At 39.1% G+C, this 21,110-nt stretch overlaps 1 protein-coding gene across 1 annotated transcript in view; it reads left to right on the plus strand.

The window, feature by feature from the left end:
• LOC122790665 (hyaluronan mediated motility receptor-like) overlaps positions 1-21,110 on the plus strand; it is a 761,750-nt gene that overhangs the window by 82,849 nt on the left and 657,791 nt on the right. The gene's annotated exons all lie outside the window — the stretch shown is intronic.

A 21,110-nucleotide genomic window follows, 5' to 3' on the forward strand; every position in this document is an offset into this window, starting at 1 on the left:
GTTTACAACACCATGTTGAACAGTTGTACTTCCTTGGCAAATAATTTGTTTCATCAGTCAAACAACATTCAGTCGACAGTCCAGCAATATTTGTGCTCTTATCTCTTGCCTACCTCTTTATAGCTTCAGGTAATCCTTCTTGAGTAATAAATGTCATCATACCTTGTGTTTTACTTACACCAGGTCTCTAAATCTCTATCACTGCGCTGTGCATGAGGTCGATATAAATGTCATCATACCTTGTGTTTTACTTACACCAAGTCTGTAAACCTCTATCACTGCTCTGTGTGTGAGATCGATATAAATGTCATCATACCTTGTGTTTTACTTACACCAGGTCTCTAAACCTTTATCACTGCACTGTGTGTGATGTCGATATAATTGTCACCATACCTTGTGTTTTACTTACACCAGGTCTCTAAATCTCTATCACTGCACTGTGCGTGAGGTCGATATAAATGTCATCATACCTTGTGTTTTACTTACACCAGGTCTCTAAACCTCTATCACTGCACTGTGTGTGATGTCGATATAATTGTCACCATACCTTGTGTTTTACTTACACCAGGTCTCTAAATCTCTATCACTGCACTGTGCGTGAGGACGATATAAATGTCATCATACCTTGTGTTTTGCTTACATCAGGTCTCTAAATCTCCTTCACTGTGTTGTGCGTGAGGTCGATATAAATGTGATCATACCTTGTGTTTTACTTACACCAGGTCTCTAAACCTCTATCACTGCATTGTGTGTGATGTCGATATAATTGTCACCATACCTTGTGTTTTACTTACATTATGTCTCTAAATCTCTGTTACTGCGCTGTGCATGAGGTCGATATAATTGTCACCATACCGTGTGTTTTACTTACCCCAAGTCTCTAAATCTCTATCAGTGCGCTGTGCATGAGGTCGATATAAATGTCATCATACCTTGTGTTTTACTTACACCAGGTCTCTAAATCTCTATCATTGCACTGTGTGTGATGTCGATATAATTGTCATCATACCTTTTGTTTTACTTACATTATGTCTCAAAATCTCTGTCACTGCACTGTGCATGAGGTCGGTATAATTGTCACCATACCTTGTGTTTTACTTACACCAAGTCTCTAAATCTCTATCAGTGCACTGTGTGTGAGGTCGATATAAATGTCATCATACGTTGTGTTTTACTTACACCAGGTCTCTAAATCTCTATCACTGCGTTGTGCATGAGGTTGATATAAATGTCATTATACCTTGTGTTTTACTTACACCAGGGCTCTAAATCTGTATCACTGCATTGTGCATGAACTTGATATAAATGTCATTATACCTTGTGTTTTACTTACACCAGGTCTCTAAATCTCTATCACTGTGCTGTGCATGAGCTTGATATAAATGTGATCATACCTTGTGTTTTACTTACACCAGGTCTCTAAATCTCTATCACTGTGCTGTGCGTGAGCTTGATATAAATGTGATCATACCTTGTGTTTTACTTACATCAGGTCTCTAAACCTCTATCACTGCGCTGTGTGTGAGGTTGATATAAATGTCACCATACCTTGTGTTTTACTTACATCAGTGCTCTAAACCTCTATCACTGCACTGTGCCCAAGGTCGATATAAATGTCATCATACCTTGTGTTTTACTTACACCAGGTCTCTAAATCTCCATCACTGCACTGTGCGTGAGGTCGATATAAATGTCATCATACCTTGTGTTTTACTTACACCAGGTCTCTAAACCTTTATCACTGCGCTGTGCGTGAGGTCGATATAAATGTCACCATACCTTGTGTTTTACTTACATCAGGACTCTAAACCTCTATCACTGCGTTGCACATGAGGTCGATATAAATGTCATCATACTTTGTGTTTTACTTACACCAGGTCTCTAAATCTCTATTACTGCGCTGTGCGTGAGGTCGATATAAATGTCATTATACCTTATGTTTTACATACACCAGGTCTCTAAATCTCTATCACTGCGCTGTGCGTGAGGTAGATATAAGTGCGATCATATCTTGTGTTTTACTTACACCAGGTCTCTAAATCTCTACCACTGCACTGTGCGTGAGGTTGATATAAGTGTCATCATACCTTGTGTTTTACTTACTCCAGGTCTCTAAATCTCTATCACTGCGTTGCGCGTGAGGTCGAAATAAATGTCATCATACCTTGTGTTTTACTTACACCAGGTCTCTAAATCTCTATGACTGCACTCTGCATGAGGTCGATATAAATGCCATCATACCTTGTGTTTTAACTACACCAGGTCTCTAAATCACTATCACTGTGCTGTGCGTGAGCTCGATATAAATGTGATCATACCTTGTGTTTTACTTACACCAGGTCTCTAAATCTCTATCACTGCACTGTGCGTGAGGTCGATATAAATGTCATCATACCTTGTGTTTTACTTACACCAGGTCTCTAAATCTCTATCACTGCACTGTGCATGAGCTTGATATAAATGCCATCATAACTTGTGTTTTACTTACACCAGGTCTCTAAATCTCTGTCACTGCACTGTGCATGAGGTCGATATAAATGTGATCATACCTTGTGTTTTACTTACACCAGGTCTCTAAATCTCTATGACTGCACTGTGCATGAGGTCGATATAAATGCCATCATACCTTGTGTTTTACTTACACCAGGTCTCTAAATCACTATCACTGTGCTGTGCATGAGCTTGATATAAATGTGATCATACCTTGTGTTTTACTTACACCAGGTCTCTAAATTTTTATCACTGCACTGTGCGTGAGGTCGATATAAATGTCATCATACCTTGTGTTTTACTTACACCAGGTCTCTAAACCTCTATCACTGCGTTGTGCATGAGCTTCATATAAATATCATCATACCTTGTGTTTTACTTACACCAGGTCTCTAAATCTCCATCACTGCACTGTGCATGAGGTCGATATAAATGTCATCATACCTTGTGTTGTACTTATACCAGGTCTCTAAATCTCTATCACTGTGTTGCGTGTGAGGTCGATATAAATGTCATCATACCTTGTGTTTTACTTACACCAGGTCTCTAAATCTCTATTACTGCGCTGTGCGTGAGCTTGATATAAATGTCATCATACCTTGTGTTTTACTTATACCAGGTCTCTAAATCTCTATTACTGCCCTGTGCGTGAGCTTAATATAAATTTCATCATACCTTGTGTTTTACTTACACCAGGTCTCTAAATCTCTATCACTGCGCTATGTGTGAGGTCGATATAAATGTGATCATACCTTGTGTTTTACTTACACCAGGTCTCTAAACCTCTATGACTGCACTGTGCATGAGGTCGATATAAATGCCATCATACCTTGTGTTTTACTTACACCAGGTCTCTAAATCACTATCACTGTGCTGTGCGTGAGCTTGATATAAATGTGATCATACCTTGTGTTTTACTTACACCAGGTCTCTAAATCTCTATGACTGCACTGTGCGTGAGGTAGATATAATTATCATCATACGTTGTGTTTTACTTACACCAGGTCTCTAAATCTCTATCACTGCACTGTGCATGAGGTCGATATAAATGTCATCATACCTTGTGTTTTACTTACACCAGGTCTCTAAACCTCTATCACTGCGTTGTGCATGAGATTGATATAAATATCATCATACCTTGTGTTTTACTTACACCAGGTCTCTAAATCTCCATCACTGCACTGTGCATGAGGTCGATATAAATGTCATCATACCTTGTGTTTTACTTACACCAGGCCTCTAAATCTCTATCACTGCGTTGCGCGTGAGGTCAATATAAATGTCATCATACCTTGTGTTTTACTTACACCAGGTCTCTAAATCTCTATTACTGCTCTGTGCGTGAGCTTGATATAAATGTCATCATACCTTGTGTTTTACTTACACCAGGTCTCTAAATCTCTATTACTGCACTGTGCGTGAGCTTGATATAAATGTCATTATACCTTATGTTTTACATACACCAGGTCTCTAAATCTCTTTCACTGCGCTGTGCGTGAGGTCGATATAAATGTGATCATACCTTGTGTTTTACTTACACCAGGTCTCTAAATCTCTATGACTGCACTGTGCATGAGGTCGATATAAATGCCATCATACCTTGTGTTTTACTTGCACCAGGTCTCTCAATCTCTATCACTGCGCTGTGCGTGAGGTCAATATAAATGTCATCATACCTTGTGTTTTACTTACACCAGGTCTCTAAATCTCTATCACTGCGCTGTGCGTGAGGTCGATATAAATGCCATCATACCTTGTGTTTTACTTACACCAGGTCCCTAAATCTCTATCACTGCGCTGTGCATGAGGTCGATATAAGTGTGATCATGTCTTGTGTTTTACTTACACCAGGGCTCTAAATCTCTATGACTGCACTGTGCATGAGGTCGATATAAATGTCATCATACCTTGTGTTTTACTTACACCAGGTCTCTAAACCTCTATCACTGCGCTGTGCATGAGGTCGATATAATTGTCACCATAGCTTGTGTTTTACTTACACCAGGGCTCTAAATCTCTATTACTGCGCTGTGTATGAGCTTGATATAATTGTCACCATACCTTGTGTTTTACTTACACCAGGGCTCTAAATCACTATCACTGTGCTGTGCATGAGGTCGATATAAGTGTGATCAGACCTTGTGTTTTACTTACACCAGGTCTATAAATCTCTATTACTGTGCTGTGAGTGAGGTCGATATAAATGTGATCATACCTTGTGTTTTACTTACACCAGGTCTCTAAACCTCTATCACTGCGCTGTGCATGTCATCATACCTTTTGTTTTTCTTACACTGGATCTCTAACTCTGTATCACTGTATTGTGTGTGAGCTCAATATACCTATGCATAACACTTCTGAAAATGTTCTGCTCTCATCCCTGGATTACAAGTATAACACGTCCCATCATCTTTCTTCAAACCTGTAATAATAAGTCTTTGTACTTTTTGTTACCTCATTCTCCTAGTTCATCATTTTGGTATTCAGGAAATTATAAAAGTAGCGATCTTTCAATGACTGACATAAATTTGCAATTTATTATTCACTTTTTTATTACCATTCTTTGTCAGTTTTTTTATCACATCTCCCTCATAACCTATACTGTAACTGTATCATTTTTTTCCCATTATAGCCTATACATCCAGTCAGGATCCTGACCTAATGTCTCACTTTCATTTTTTAACATATTTATTAAATTATCACTTAAGACATAAACAATCACATATTAGAAAAAAAATCTTCCTAAAAATTATCCCCTTAGATGATGCTGTAAATGAATTCAATATGACTCTCCTAACTCTCCTAACTCTCCTAACTCTTCTAACTCTTCTAACTATCCTAACTCTCCTAACTCTAACTATCCTAACTCTCCTAACTATCCGAACTCTCCTAACTATCCGAACTCTCCTAACTCTTCTAACTCTTCTAACTATCCTAACTCTCCTAACTCTAACTCTCCTAACTCTCCGAACTCTCCTAACTCTCCGAACTCTCCTAACTCTCCTAACTATCCTAACTCTCCTAACTCTCCTAACTATCCGAACTCTCCTAACTATCCGAACTCTCCTAACTCTTCTAACTCTTCTAACTATCCTCACTCTCCTAACTCTCCTAACTCTCCTAACTCTCCTAACTCTTCTAACTATCCTCACTCTCCTAACTCTCCTAACTATCCTAACTCTCCTAACTCTCCTAACTATCCTAACTCTCCTAACTATCCTAACTCTCCTAACTCTACTAACTATCCTCACTCTCCTAACTCTCCGAACTCTCCTAACTATCCTAACTCTCCTAATTCTCCTAACTTTCCTAACTCCCCTAAATAGCCTTGCACCTCCTGCAAGGAAAGGACTAAAACATATAATTCAGTTTGGCTCTCCAAAACTAGTAGAATGTTAATGCAGGATCGATAAAATACACGGAAAGAATGGCAAAAATATAAAGCACCATGATATCGTGAAAACTTCAGAATGCATCACAGTTGTACTAAAAAGCAAATAAATAAAGACAAAAACTATGCTATAATAAATTCAGAATAATAGTAAACACAACCTTAAAAAAATTCTTGATAGCGATTAAAAAATCTGACATCCCAGCTAAAATTCAACCCTAACCCCTCTCCCAATAGTTCACTCAAAACTGCAATACAATTTAACTCTTATTTCATCGATAGTAGAACATCTCTAACCAAGGATTTCCAACATCTAATCCTAACCCTGCCCAACAGACACGTATCACCACATCCACTTTTCCAGTATAATACAATACAGTACAACCTAACAATTACAATAACATTTAATATAAATATTCTATACTTAGCTATATACAGTATATAGACAACATAGAGAGAAAGAAATCAGTAGCAGAATTATACACAAACAGGCACAGTCTTATAATGGCCTTACTATGTTTAGGCAATTCACATCCTGTGTCCCAGCTCAAAAAATCATATGAGTAGTTACAGCCATTTGCTGTATTTCTGACAGACTACTATGTGTGGAATTTTTAAAATCTGCCAACTTGTTGCATTCCTAAAATACACATTCACAAGAATCCCTTTCTTCCCCATCATACCTCCAACATTTGGTATCTACCTGAGGAAAAATCCTACAAAGTCTGCTTGTGGTATAAAATACCTGTCCAAGCACTTCCAAGCAAAGATCCTAAACTCTCTGGACTTTGTTGCATACCTGGAGCCATACATATGTCCTTCCATTGTGCTCTTGTAAATTGCTTTTCCAGACTGTCTTCCCCAATCTTTTCTAACCGTCTTCTGATTGATTCTTATAGTTATTATGCATATTTTATATTCCCTACTAATAATCACTTTTTAACCACAGCTTCTGTTTTAAATTTGACTAAAAGCCTCACCAGAGCAGGTCTTTCACTTGCGATTTTCTTATCCCTTTCTCTTTACATATACTCTGATATCAATCCTTGACACAGGGAAGGCGCTCTGTAGCCTGTAGTCCAGATAGCTTCTTGGTCCCATCCCACTGTATCACCTTTTCCTCTCTAGTTATTTGCTCCCAATACCTTGTGTCTTTTGCAAGTAAATTCACGCCCCCCTCTTACCTATTCTCTGTACCCTTACTTGCAGTCTTCCCTATCAGCAGAATCTCCTTTCTCCATTCTCGTGTTGGCTTAGTTCTTAGAATACTTTCTGTTACTTTATGAATATAACATTTTCTCTCACTTTTTTAATTTCTCCAAATCTTTTCAATTTCTAATACCATGACAGGAATGGACCCCCATACCTAAGTCATAGTATGATTAAGGGGTTTCACTTTATAATCTCGAAATACTGAAATATCGAATTTCAGTATTTCTAGATGATAAAGTCGAATTGTGAAAATAGCAAAACTTCATAACCGCAAATTCGGAAATGTTTAATTCACAGTTATGGTGTTCCGGTACATGGCACGGGATGTACTGTGTGCATGGTATATGTTTTAGTGTGTGAATTTGTCTGGAATTTCAGGTAAGTGACTATTTTGTAAGGGTTTTGGGTAGGTGTTTGAGTGTATGTGAGTGTGTTTGGAATTTGTAGGTGTAGGTTAGGGTAGGCAGATAAAAGTATGTCTGTTTAAGTGTTAAAAGTGGTGGTGTTTGTATGTATGTGATGTGTGTCTGTGTGAGGGGACTGTAGAGTGTCTTTTTCAGTTTGGTGCGATCTTAGAGTTAGTATATATAAGGGTGCAGGGGGGCTTGCCCCCCTGCTTATTTGTAGTGTAGGTTTGTTTATTTGTGGTTTTGTGTTTGTGTGTGTTTTGTTTGTTTGTTGTGTGGGTAGGGTGGTGTATGTGTTGTGTGGTGTATGGTGTGTTTACGTTCACGGTTTTTACTTTCACGGTTTTGAGGTTTTGGCATTTTGAACATTCGACTTTATAGTTTCGAAATACTGAAATTCAATATTTCAGTACTTCGAGATTATAAAGTGAATCCGATTAAAGTTCATGAAATTAGTATTGTCTCACTCTTTGTCAGCCAGAAGTGCTCTTTGCAGCACCCGCAATGTGTCCAGTAATGACTCCTTCTGCAATTCGTATGGAGTTACATGTATTGTAACATATCTAAATATGATCATAGATTATTTTTTAAAATACATGTTGCTCCTACTACTATTGGAACTGTCTGGGTATCTTTCTTCCACATTGCTCTTGTTTCTGCTTGCAAATCCTGATATTTTATGACTTTGTGTCTCTCTGTACGCATGACACTGTACTCACTGGGTGTGGTGATTTCAATTATCAATGCTACTTTTGCCTTCTTTTCATGGGCCACTATATCCAGATTTCTAGCATGTATATTTTGAAGTGTTGGTAACAGATGATTCCATGTGATGTAGACTTCATTATTTTCTATGATGTGTTGTGGTTCATGTTTCCAGTGTTTTCAGCCACTTCAGTACCATAACGTTTGCACAATCCCCAGTGCAACAGTCTTGCCACATTATTATTCCTTTCCGTATACAGTCTTTCTGCCATTACTATGTCACAACCAGCAACGAGGTATGCAACTGTTCCCAATTCTGTTTTACAAAACCTACATTTGCCTGTTTCTCCCACATGTTCAATGGACTTTGTAAATCAATGTGTACCTAGCCCACTGTCTTGGGCAGCCAATATTAACCTTTCATCTCTTGGTTTGAGTTTCCCTCTCCTTAACCATTCCTGCATTTGATCCTGATCAAAATGAGGTTCTTCCAGAAGTTTTCTATACTTGCAACTATATTTATGCATTTGCCACATTTCTTGCCTTCTCATCTGGTCATTCACCTTATATTCTTTCTTTTGTTTTTTTGGCACATTCAGTTGCTGCCTGATTTTTTCTACTTCTGGTTTGATTTCCATTCCTGCTTGACACTGATATGCTTCTGTTAGACTAAGCAGGGAAGTCATCTTAGATTTATTCTCCTCATGTTTTAAAACATCCCTCCTTCGGAACAGAGAACTCTTGGTATGCACTGATTTTTATAAATCATTTGGTGAGCATGAAGCATTCTTCTTGCTTTCCTGTCTAATCTATCCAGCACATTTTGGGACTAGTCAATCACTCCAAAACTGTAAGTTAGGACAGGAAGAGCAAATTGGTTTATAGCATGAATTTTGTTCCTAGATGTCAAAGCTGTTTACATGATTAAGTTAAGTCTTCTAAAGTATTCTTTACTAAGTTTTATTCACATTTGTTCATGTTTTGTTGTTGATCCTTCATCAATTCCCAACTATTTATATACTTCCTCTTGCTCAAGTTCTTTTTTATCACATTTCTGTCCGAAACTAATGTTTCCTTGGTGCTGCAGTTTGCCTGCCTTAAATGTTGCTTTGGCATATTTTTTAAGACCAAATGACATTGTTATATCATCTGAAAAAGTTTTAACAACTCTCGGTTCTGCTTTCAGTTCCTCGTCTGATGAGCTATACAGTTTTAAATCATCAGCTAAGAAAAGATGAGAAGTATTTACACTTTGTTGTTTTCTAGGAGCCAAATTATAGCCATGGCCTAGGCAGCTTAATGGGTTAAGGGCAATTTTTGTAGTCAAGCCATGCCATACTTAGATTCTTCTCCTTTTTACAGTTCTCCACTATGACTTTATTTAACAACAAATTATCCTTTGTTCCATATGACTTTCTTTTATTGCCCTTTTGTTCTATTGTCATAACTGAGTTTTCTTCTAAATTGTCTATAAACTCTGTCAGCATCAATTCCAGTTTATAGTTTATATGTCGTCAGAAGGCAAGTTATCGGTCTATAATTTTTATGGTAGCTTGCAGGTTCACTCTTAAGTAGGAACATTTTTTTCCTGTTGTTAGTCAGGTTGCTGTTTGTTTGGGGTGTGCATATAAATAGTTCTTACTCATGGCTAAATCTTCATTCAACGATGTTAATACTTTTAACCAAAAGTTAGGTACTGTATCTGGGCCTGGGGTTTTCCCACTAGAGGCCTTTATCAACTTTGTTTCAATCTCTCTGGCTGTTACTTCATCCCATTTCATATTCTATTTTTCACTCCTTCTAGCCATGTGGCATCTTTGTTATGTTCCACAGTATCTTCATAAATACTTCTCCAAAGTATATCTATTTCTTCTTTTTTGGTGGTCTTTTAATTCCTTTTGCCTTGTTTCTCAGTTCTCTATACTTTGGGTTCATCAATAAATTGCTTATTTTGTACTTTTCCTTTATATTTATTTGTGTATCTTCTAATTGTTTCCACCTGTGCCGAGAGTTTTAGTTTATTTGTGATAGTGAATTATAGATCCTGATCTGTTCTAATACTGCACGTTGCTTTTATCACATCTATCTTTCTAAGTATTTTTGTTGATTTGTTCCCTCTTCTATATTCTTCTAGCAGTGACACGTCTTGTCTTAATTGCTTTATAATTTTCTCTATTCGATACATTTGTGATGGTATTCAATTTCTCTCTGTCCTTTCCCTCACTGCCCTGTGTTCTTGTGTTAGAACTTTATCTGTTATTAATTTAACTGTACAGTAATATATCCTGTTTACGTCTGTTATATCGCATGGATCTCTATGGACAGTCCTAATCACTGCATTCATTTGTTTTATTAAATGTCTGACTTTTGGAGTTTTATTGACCTTCTGCAGTCTATTTCTTTCATTGATCTTAATATGTCTATCAATCGCTATTAAATCAAGCGACTCTTCTCTTAGCTTATTTTCCTGTAAACTGAGGGCACGTTTTTTGTTTTCCATTTCCTGTGGGCATTCTATAGAAAGGTCTATAGCATCTTCATGTGGCACATTCTCTTCAGTTTCATCCTGTGCCATCTGTTGCTCTGCCATATGGGAACTCTCTGGCCTATCACTCCTCAACATTGGCTGCGTCAGAGTATCCACAGTTTCCTGTTCCTTCTCTTGCTGTCCAACTTCAAGTGAACATTTATACTGGTTTACTGTGGAAGGCTCCAAAATATCTTCATATGGCACTTGAACAATTGCTTTTTGTTCAACTTGTTTCCCCTTAATTTGGAGGTCCATTGCTATGTCTTATAGTTTCATAGTTTCATAGTATAGTACTAGGCTATCTGCCCTGGGGCATTTGTAAGCCTAGCCATAGTGATGTGGCTTTTGCCACCCCATGAAATGGTACAAAAAATGTACAGAATAAATTTAGAATACTGTGCCTCTGTCTAGTAGTGACACAATGAAGGTCCCCTTATATAATAGAATTAGTTTACTGTGCCCCTGTCTAGCAGTGACACAGATGTGACCCCTGGGGTGAACTTACCATCTCCCATCCACTCATCAAGATTTCTCTTGAAGAGAGTCAGTGAGGGGCTCTGCCTAATATGAACTGGGATCTTGTTCCAAAGCATGGGAAGCCTCTGGGTTATGAATCTATCCCTCCAGCATGTCCTATTCATACTTGTGCCAAGGTTTAAGTCTTTAGCTCTCGTGGTCCTGATGGATTTGGATTTTTTGAGGTGGAGCATGTCCATCAGATCCTGATTGGACATGGCCTTGTACGTCAGGCAGAGATCACCTCTTGTTGTGGTGATTTCTGAATTAAATTTTCTACACTGAGTCCTTCACTTCACGGGTACTCCATAATCTCAGTTTCCAAGAAACAAACTAAACCTGAATGAAAATAAGAAAAACCACCACAAATATGAAGAAAAATACTCTTTTAATGAACGCTTTCGTCAGTAGATACACTTGACTTCATCAGAAAATAAATAAATAACAAACATCAATCCAGCATACTGCTGATACGCTAAGACAGTATAAAAAGATGCATTATAAACATACATTGATAACATTTTCCCCTCCTTTCCGTATTTGCTGTGCAAGTTAAAACATTACTTAAGTTTTATTATGCCTTATAACTTATTTATTTATACATATGGGTTACCGTGAAGAACAAACACTATTGTAGTTTTTGTCTTGCAATTTTTTTTATTATTATTTCTTAATCAAGTTTCACATATATTTCAATGTTTAGTTTTAAAACATAGTGTTGCAATACAACCTGAATCCTGTAGAGGCAATATAGCTTGAGAAACAGTGTTGCAATACAATTTGAATCCTGTAGAGGAAATTAATTGTGGTCATGTGGTGGTGCCTGGCTTTTAAAAGGAAGTGATGTCAATGTTTTATGTAATCTGATGAAGTCAAGTGTATCTGCTGACAAAAGCGAGAAGGGTAATACTTGCAACACACCACCAGTCTCACATAGACCTAATAAACCAACACCAGCAAATAACACACAGGAATACATGAAAACATACTCGGAGGCTCTAAATAAACATCTGCAAAAGCAACAGAGACCTCCAAAGCAGACATCCAAGCAACCTCCACCCCCATCACCAACCATGAAATACATAATTCACATAATCAGTGTGCCATGCAATCACAACCCTTAAGGCAAAATAACATACCCAACACACTAGTAATAGGCAACTCTATAGTCAGGCACACTGATGACCCACTAACTAGGCTGGACAAGGAGAAGGTTACAGTTAGCTGCCTGTTGGGCACCAGGATCCGCCACATAACACAAGTACTCAGGCCACTCCAGAACAAGTACAAATATGACTCTGTCATTGTCCATGTTGGTGTGAATGACCTGAGACGTACCTCCCTAGACTACACAAAAAGAGACATGGAAGAGCTCTATGATCATGTAGCCCAGGCCGGTATGACCCTGACCCTGAGTAGCATCCTGCCCTCACCAAGAATGATACCACAGTATAAAGAAAAAATTATCAGTTTTAACAATTGGCTAAGTTTCTGGTGTCATTCAAAGGGGATTCAGTATCTGTCCACCTGGGTTGACATGCTCGACAAGTCACGTTGCATCGCAAGAGATGGCTTGCACCTGTCACCCTTAAGCTTTTGAATACTGGCCAAGGCTCTTGCCGCCCCCATAGTGCCTTTTTTAGGCAAGGCTCAAAAGACAAACCCACCAACCTAAATGGCACAAGTAACCAAAAACTGAGGGTAATTCTACTCAACGCCAAAAGTCTAAACCTCAAAATGCATGCACTTGAGACACTCCTCAGTATGGAGAACATTGACATCTGTGCAGTAACAGAAACCTGGTTTAAGGCTCCTGAGAGCACCCCAGCACTACTAGGCTATAACTCATACCATACCTTTCGGCCACAGACCAGGACCGAAACACAAACGGCGGGGGTGTATCCATATTCATTAAGGATACCCACACCTCCAGGTTAGTGGTGCAGCACAATGCATCATAGATCATCCATGTGCAACTAGCAATGGGCAAAACTGCAATCCAAATTGTAGCTTGCTACAGATGACCCACCATGACCCAGGACCCCCATTCCGCATTTCTGGAGACACTGGGAAATATGAAGGTTCTACCAAACATCCTTATACTGGGTGATTTCAATTACCCAAACATAAACTGGGAGAACTACTCAAGTACTAACTCCCTTGCCCAACGCTTCCTAGAATTTATAAACTCGAATGCCCTAGATTAACTAGTCAACACCCCCACCAGAGGGAACAACATATTGGACCTGGTCAGCACCAACATGGGTGACCAGTGTTCCACACTGGAGGTCAACCCCTCACTGGTTAGATCAGACCATAGACTAATCACTCTGGATATCCACATTCAGCCCTCCCCCCCAATCAAGGAAACCACTGTGAAAAACTTTTCAAAGCAAACTTCACGTTACTTAAGACTGAGGTGTAAAGGTTCACAGCCCCCATACTAAAGGACAATGCTGTCCAAGCTGCTGAAACCCTTACAAAGGCACTCTATGAGCATCTTCAAGAATGCATGAATCATGCTATCCCAAGTAAAACCAAGATTCACTCCTCCAAGAAAAGGAAACCAGTCTGGTGGACCCCTGCCATAAACAAGCTATACAACAGAAGGAGGAAACTAGTACAGAAAAGAGTAAAATCCCAAGAAGGAAAAACATCCCTGATCAGTATCAGCAAGAAACTAGGATCCCTCATAAAATCATCCAAGGCTAGCTTCGAAAGAAGAATTACCAATGACTCCAAAGATAACCACAAAACATTATTTTGCTATGTTAAGAACCTAAGTGGAAACTCTCAGATCTGTTCTGAGTTAGTGCAGAATGGCACAAAATACACTGAACCGACTGATATTGCCAACATTCTGGCAGACAAGTTTAGTGCAAACTTCACTCCCCTCTCACCCCTTAAAGGGCCCATAACCATACCAGAAGAATGTAGGGCCCCATCAGTCACTGACACACAGGTTAAAACAGCCCTATCCGAAGCCAAAAACACAGCTTCAATGGGACTGGTCGGTGTCCAAGGCTGTGTCTTACAAGAGCTCCAAAATGAACTAATCCCTCACCTAAATACACTGTTCAAACTCAGCCTCTCTACAGGCTACGTACCCACAGAATGGCACACAGCAACAGTTATCCTGCTACACAAAGGTGGAGCCACAATGGACCCCAGGAACTATAGCCCTATAAACCTGACTAGCCTGGTCTGCAAGGCTATGGAGCGCATCATCATGGAACTTATTAACAGAGACATTGGGAACCTCCAAACCTTGGACCCTACCCAGTTTGGCCTTGTTAAGGGCAGATCATGCCTCCTAAACCTGGTGGACTTCTTTGAGACAGTTACCAAGGCATTAGACAAGGGAGAGGAGGTCCACACAGCCTACCTAGACCTCACAAAGGCTTTCTACACCATTCCCCATTGTAGTATTATAGACAAGCTCACCAGCTTGAACATAAACCCCTACATCATGAGATGGGTTGCTGACTGGCTCATGGATAGAACCCACATGGTGAGAGTTGCAGGCTCTATGTCTGACTCTAAACCGGTTACAAGTGGTGCCCCACAAGTCTCAGTCCTAGGACCCCTCCTGTTCGGTATATACTTCTCAGAGGTACAGGCAAGCATAGGAGGACTATGGTTGACCAAGTTTGCAGATGACTGCAAACTAGGGGCCATAATTGATTCACCGGCTGATACAGACACCCTCCAGAAGGGTTTCACTGAGACGGATACATGGTGTCAAAATCATGGCCTCAAACTAAATGCCAAAAAGTGCATAGTCATCCCCTTTGGAAAAAAACAAAGTACCCACAAACGATCACATAGGTGGTAGTCCCCTAAATACAGAAAATGTAATAAGGGATCTGGGGACCCAAGTAGATAGTAATCTCTCCTTTGATAATCATGTTGCCAAGGTGGTTAGAAAATCCTTCTATGTGGCCCACCTAATCACAAAAGGGTTTGCATCTAGAACAAAAGAGATTATTGTGGCTCTCTACCCATCATTCATTAGACCTATCATAGAATGCAATGCCCCATTTGGATGTACCTTACAAGACACCTGCAACAGCTGGAAATACCACAAAAAATTACCTCACCAAGAAGATTACTGGCCTCAAACAGATGCCCTATGCAGCCTGACTCAAGAAACTCCAGCTGTACTTGGTTGCATACCGCTTACTCAGAGGTGATCTCTGCCTGACATACAAGGCCATGTCCAACTCAGAATTGATGGACATGCTCCACCTAAAAAAAAAAACAAATCCCGGAGAGCCACACACTCTAGAGATATAAACCTCACCACAATGATAAATAGGACATGCTGGAGGGATATATTCCTGTCCCAGAGACTCCCCCATGCTTTAGAACAGGATTCCAATATATATCAGGCAGAGTCCCTCACTAACACTCTTCAAGAGAAACCTTGACGGGTGGATGGGAAACAGAAAATTTACCCCAGGGATCACTGCAGTGGCTCTACTGGACAGTAGCACAGGGGACTAATGGCTCTGCTGGACAGGGGCACAGGGAACTAATCTAAGGGGTGGTGAAAGCCAACCCATTCTGGCTAGGCTTATAAATGCCCTTGGGCAGATAGAATAGTACTTACCTATGAACCTATTAAAAGAGTATTTTTCTTCATATTTGTGGCGGTTTTTCTTATTTTCATAATCTCAGTTTCTATTTCTTTAACTTCTCTATTACAAATCTCCTTTTCTACTTTTCCTTTTTGTCTTCATATTGTTGTATTGTAACGTGTTCCATGTCTGGATTCCTTTGCCTGTATTTCTCTGCAAATATCTGCTGCTCTTTTTGTATTGGTTAGTTTTGCTTTCTCCTTTGCATAGATATTACACCATATTAAATCTCTCTTTCTTTCCCATGACTAGATTACTTCTACAGATGTCTCCTTTCTTCCTCTTTCTCCTTACTGTGGGGATTCATTCAGTCATGCTGTGATGTAACCAATGTTAGAACTTGCACCTCAAATCCTTCATTTTGGAGGCACTCCATAACTTCAACTTCTATGTTTTAACTTCTGCTTTACCAGTCTTCTTTTCTACATTCCCTCTTTGTAATATTATTTTTTATTATGAAATTTTCCATATGTGGATGCCTTTGCCTGTATTTCTCTTTGAATATCTTTGGGGCTGCCTTCTTTATATTGATTAATTTGGCTTTCATCTTTGCATAGATATTGCACCATATCAAATCTCTCTTTCTTTCCAGGTCCATATTTCTTTTTAATACTTTTAAAAAATCTCAAGGTTTTGTTGTTTATTTTTGCACTTCCTCAGATGCTTTTTTTCCAAACAGATCAAACAGGTCTATGTACTGTTTTTAACAAATCTGTTGCATTATGAACATAATTTTTTATTTAAAGCTTCTGACAGTTTTTCTTATGGCATTATTTTTCTTTCCTCTAATTTTTCTCTTAATCTTTTTGTATATCTTGTGTCTGGAAATTCTGGGATTTTTGCATAATAGTAACAATACATAATTTCTTTCTTATCTTCAATAGTCCACTCTATCATCTTTATGGCTCTTCTTTGGCCTTTCAATTTTTGTGATTTTTGTGGACTGTTATTTCCTTCTACCACAGGGGGTCCATCCTCCCCCTGGGCCTGACCTGGCCCCATTGTAGGAATGTTCCATTATTTTGAGGATTCTACACTGCCATTTTTCCAGTCCTGGCACCAGTGTGTCTACCAGGATTGGGCAGTTGAGGTTGACTATCCCTGGATCTAAGAGCCTGGCTAACCATAACAAATGACAAATGGATGCAGAAGATCATATTGAGAGGATGCTTTATACCCTTTCCCCATCCATTGCTCCAAAGCAAAAAACTCCCTGATGTTTCACCCAGTCAAAGGGAGCAAGCAGCCATCCAGATACAAAGGTTGCTAGACAAAAGAGTCATCCAAGAAGTCCCCCAGACCAGAGATGATCTGGTACTTACTAAAGGTTCTTTCTGGTGCCAAAAAAAGACAGGGAACTGGAGACTAATTTTAAATCTCAGCTGATTGAACAAATCAGTTCAGCAGAGCAAGTTCCAGATTGTCACAGTTTAGTCCATTCTTTTATTCTTGTAAAAGGATGATTGTATGTGCTTGATAGACCTTCAAGATTCATACTAACACATAAAGATGAACAGGTAACCCAGAACTCATTTACGTTTCTGTATGGGAGCCAGTCACTATCAGTTCAGAGTACTTCTGTTTGGCCTCACTATAGCCCCAGAGTGTTCACTGTACGGCAGTAGTGGCAGCTCACTCGAAACATCAAGGATTCTGTGGTTTCCATATTTAGATGACTGGCTCATAACTGCCCTGACCAGGCATATACTTCTAGAGGCAAAAGACGTGGTTCTTCCAATGTGTTCTTTATTAGAAATTACAGTAAATTATGAAAAGTCACACCTAGACCCCTCTCAAGAATTGGACTTCATGGGAACAAGCAAAAACACAATCGAGATGGTAGCATGTCTCTCATCTTCAAGAGTGATGTCCATAAGAGATCAAGTCAGAAAGTTGCTACACAATTCTACTCAAATGGTACTTCAAGTCTTAGGTTCTATGGCAGCAGCAATTATACTAGTTCCACTAGCAAGATTTCACATGAGAATCTTACAGTGGCTACTCACAGTACAATGGTCTGTCCTTCGACAACCCATGTCAGCCCTGATAAGAATTATGAACACTTGCAAGAAGTATCTTTCATAGTAGATTCAATCAGATAAACTTATGCAAGATCACCCCTTTGTTCCCCCTCTCCCCAAGGCCACAGTGACCACAGATGCTTCCCATATAGGGTGGGGGACATTATCTTGGAAAAACAGTCCAAGGCACATGGTCTACACAAGAGGCCAAGTCACACATAAAAGTCCTAGAGATGAGAGCGATGGTAATGGTGTTGCAAGCCTTTCAGAATGCACTTCCTCTAGGGACAATTGTGATTTAATCAGACACCATGTCTGTTGTCTGTACATTGACAAACAAGGGAGAACCAGATCATACCCATTATATAAAAAGACACTCAGAGTGTAGCAGTGGGTGATCTCCTCCAAACATTTTCTGGTAGCAATGCACATTACAGGAAAGGTGAACATGATAGCAGACAAGTTGAGCAGATGCATTATTAAGCCTCACAATTGGTCCTTCAATCAGAAAGTGGTAGAAGACATATTTCACAAGTGGGGTCAGCCTTGCTGCAATCTTTTTGCATCCCCTCAGAAAACAAATGCAGCAAATACTTTGCCCTGATTCTCCCAAGAGAGAAGTCCTCGAAGGATTATCTCACTCATGATTGGTCTCCCATTCTATTATATGCCTTTTCCCAACCCCAGTAATCCACAGATTTCTTCAGAAAGCAAACAAGTTGAAGAGAGAAGTGATCCTCATTGCCCTTTATTGGCCTCATCACATCTATTTTCCTATTCTTTGGCCTCACCTATGGAAGAAACCATGGATTCTGGATCTAATTCTAGACCTTTTCTTGCACCCAACAGGATTGGGTTGTTTGAACATTCACAGTCTTAAGCTGACAGCTTGGTAAATCCAGTTCCATTGATAGCCAGACATCCTATGCTCTCTTCACCAGTGTGTCAAATCCTACTATCCTGCCAAAAGTCATCTACGTGAAAGTTGCATAACAGTAAATGGAAGAGATTCATACATTGGACTCAACAAAATGATATAGAACCCTTTTCTGCTCCTATCCACACTAATCTGGAGTTTTTAGGACAGCTGTTTAAGGAGGGTGCAGTGTACTCTACAATACAAGTGCAGCTAGCTGCAATTTCTAATTTCCACATTGGATTTGATGATTCCTGCCTCATTTCACATAAGCTGTGCAAAGCCTTCTTGAGAGAAACTCTCTTACTTAAGCCCCCTTGTAAAGATATTTTATCACATTGGAACTTAAATTTAGTGTTACAAAAATATACAGCCTCCTTTTGAATCAGCAGCTACCTGTCAACTCAAATTTCTCTTGGAAAACCATATTCTTGGTAGCCATCACATCTGCAAGAAGAACATCTCAGATTCAGGCTTTATCATTCCCAACCATCATACTTGACTTTTCATAAAAACAGGATTATTGTATGTGCTAACCCATCATTTTTACCAAAGATAGTTTCAGAGAATATAATTAACTAGACAGTTTTCTTCCCAAACTTTTACCAATAAAGGTGAATATTTGTTGCATTTGCTAGATGTTCATAGACAATAATGTGTTTACTTTCATAGAACAAAGGACATAAGAAAAAAGGCAATTATTGGTCTCCTTTTTAGAGACTAGATTGGGCCTTCCAGTGACCATGGTTACTCTAGCCAAATGGTTTTCAGACTGCATCTATTTTATTTACAAGAGACAAGGTTTAGAGCTGTTGAAAACAGTTTGAGCTCATTCCACTAGGTCCATGGGCTACCCATCATACCTTTATTACTCATTACAAATTGGATTTGGTTTCTAGGGGTAGGGCCTCCTTTGGTTCAATGGTTCTGAAGAATATCCTTCCATAAGACCACCCAGGAAAAAGGTAACTGGTGAGTCTGTCCCGTATGTGAGGATAAAATGAAAATTGACAACATCAGATAAAATAGTTAAGTACTCGTCGTAATGTTCCATCTGTGTTGTCCATTTTCATTTTTTCTCAATAACCCACCTGCCATCCCCCTGTTCCTACCTTTGTTTTAGATGAGAGAGTTTACCTAAATTTGAAAATTGGATAATCTTGAACACCAGGAATGGTCTTACACTTCACCAAGGTGTTTTTCTATTTTATTATTTTTTCTATTTTTATCAGCAAACAAGATTTGAGGTGATTGGGAAACAGGCATTGTGGGTAGGATGGGGAGCTCAAGAGCTTTTTGGTTGCCATGAGCTATTGCAATGGCTGAGTTGGATCCGAGGGATTAAATGAGAACCCATACGTGAGGAAAAAAATGGTCAACACATGTGGAACATTATGGTGAGTACATAATTATATTTTTTTATTTGCAACATCTGAAAGCAACTGCATACAAGTTTAGAACTTCTACTACCTCATCTCTTACACATTAGCTACTGTTATATAACCTGCAAGCTGCTCAATTCCTTTCAATATTTCACCATTAAACAATTTTATCAGTTTAACCTCAGACACATCTCTCCCTCTCTCCCTCCCCATTCTCACTTGTGCATTTTCCATCTGGGTGCCTACCAAGCAGTCCTGTCAGTTAATCTTTTTCTGTCATGTTTTCTGTCTTCATTATCAACCATTTTATCACTTTCAAATTCTTTCCAATCTTTTTTCTTATGTGTTGTAACACCTCCTACATTTTAGCAGTTCTGTGCGTGGAATGCAGTTAACACTTTCATTGTTATTATTTAGGAAAGAAATGCCTTCAGTGCTATTTCTTAATTTGTTTAAATTTGTTTACAGTGGTAACACGTGCACCAGTGAGTTACATAGTGTTTCTGACAATAGTAATAGTTACTAATGGAAAAACTGCAAAGCACATCTGCTCTTCTCTGTACAATCACAAGAAATCCAGGTTATAACTTATTTTGAATTCAAATATGATCAGTCAGTTCATTGCAACTAAATGGACTTTGATTAAATAATTAGTTAATGGAATAACCATTTCAATCTACTTCCTGATGCAGCAATGTCATCATTTAAACATGATTGTTTCCACGTGTGTGTGTGTGTGTGTGTGTGTGTGTGTGTGTGTGTGTGTGTGTGTGTGTGTGTGTGTGTGCATGAGCATGTATGTATGCATGTGTGTGTGTGCACATGTGTGTGTGTGCATGCGCGCGTGTGTGTGTATGTGTGTGTGGTGTGTGTATGGGTGTGTATGCATGTGCATGTGTT

Source organism: Protopterus annectens, chromosome 16.part0, assembly GCF_019279795.1.
Source record: "Protopterus annectens isolate FY-2018-M chromosome 16.part0, PAN1.0, whole genome shotgun sequence".
NCBI lineage: Eukaryota > Metazoa > Chordata > Ceratodontiformes > Protopteridae > Protopterus > Protopterus annectens.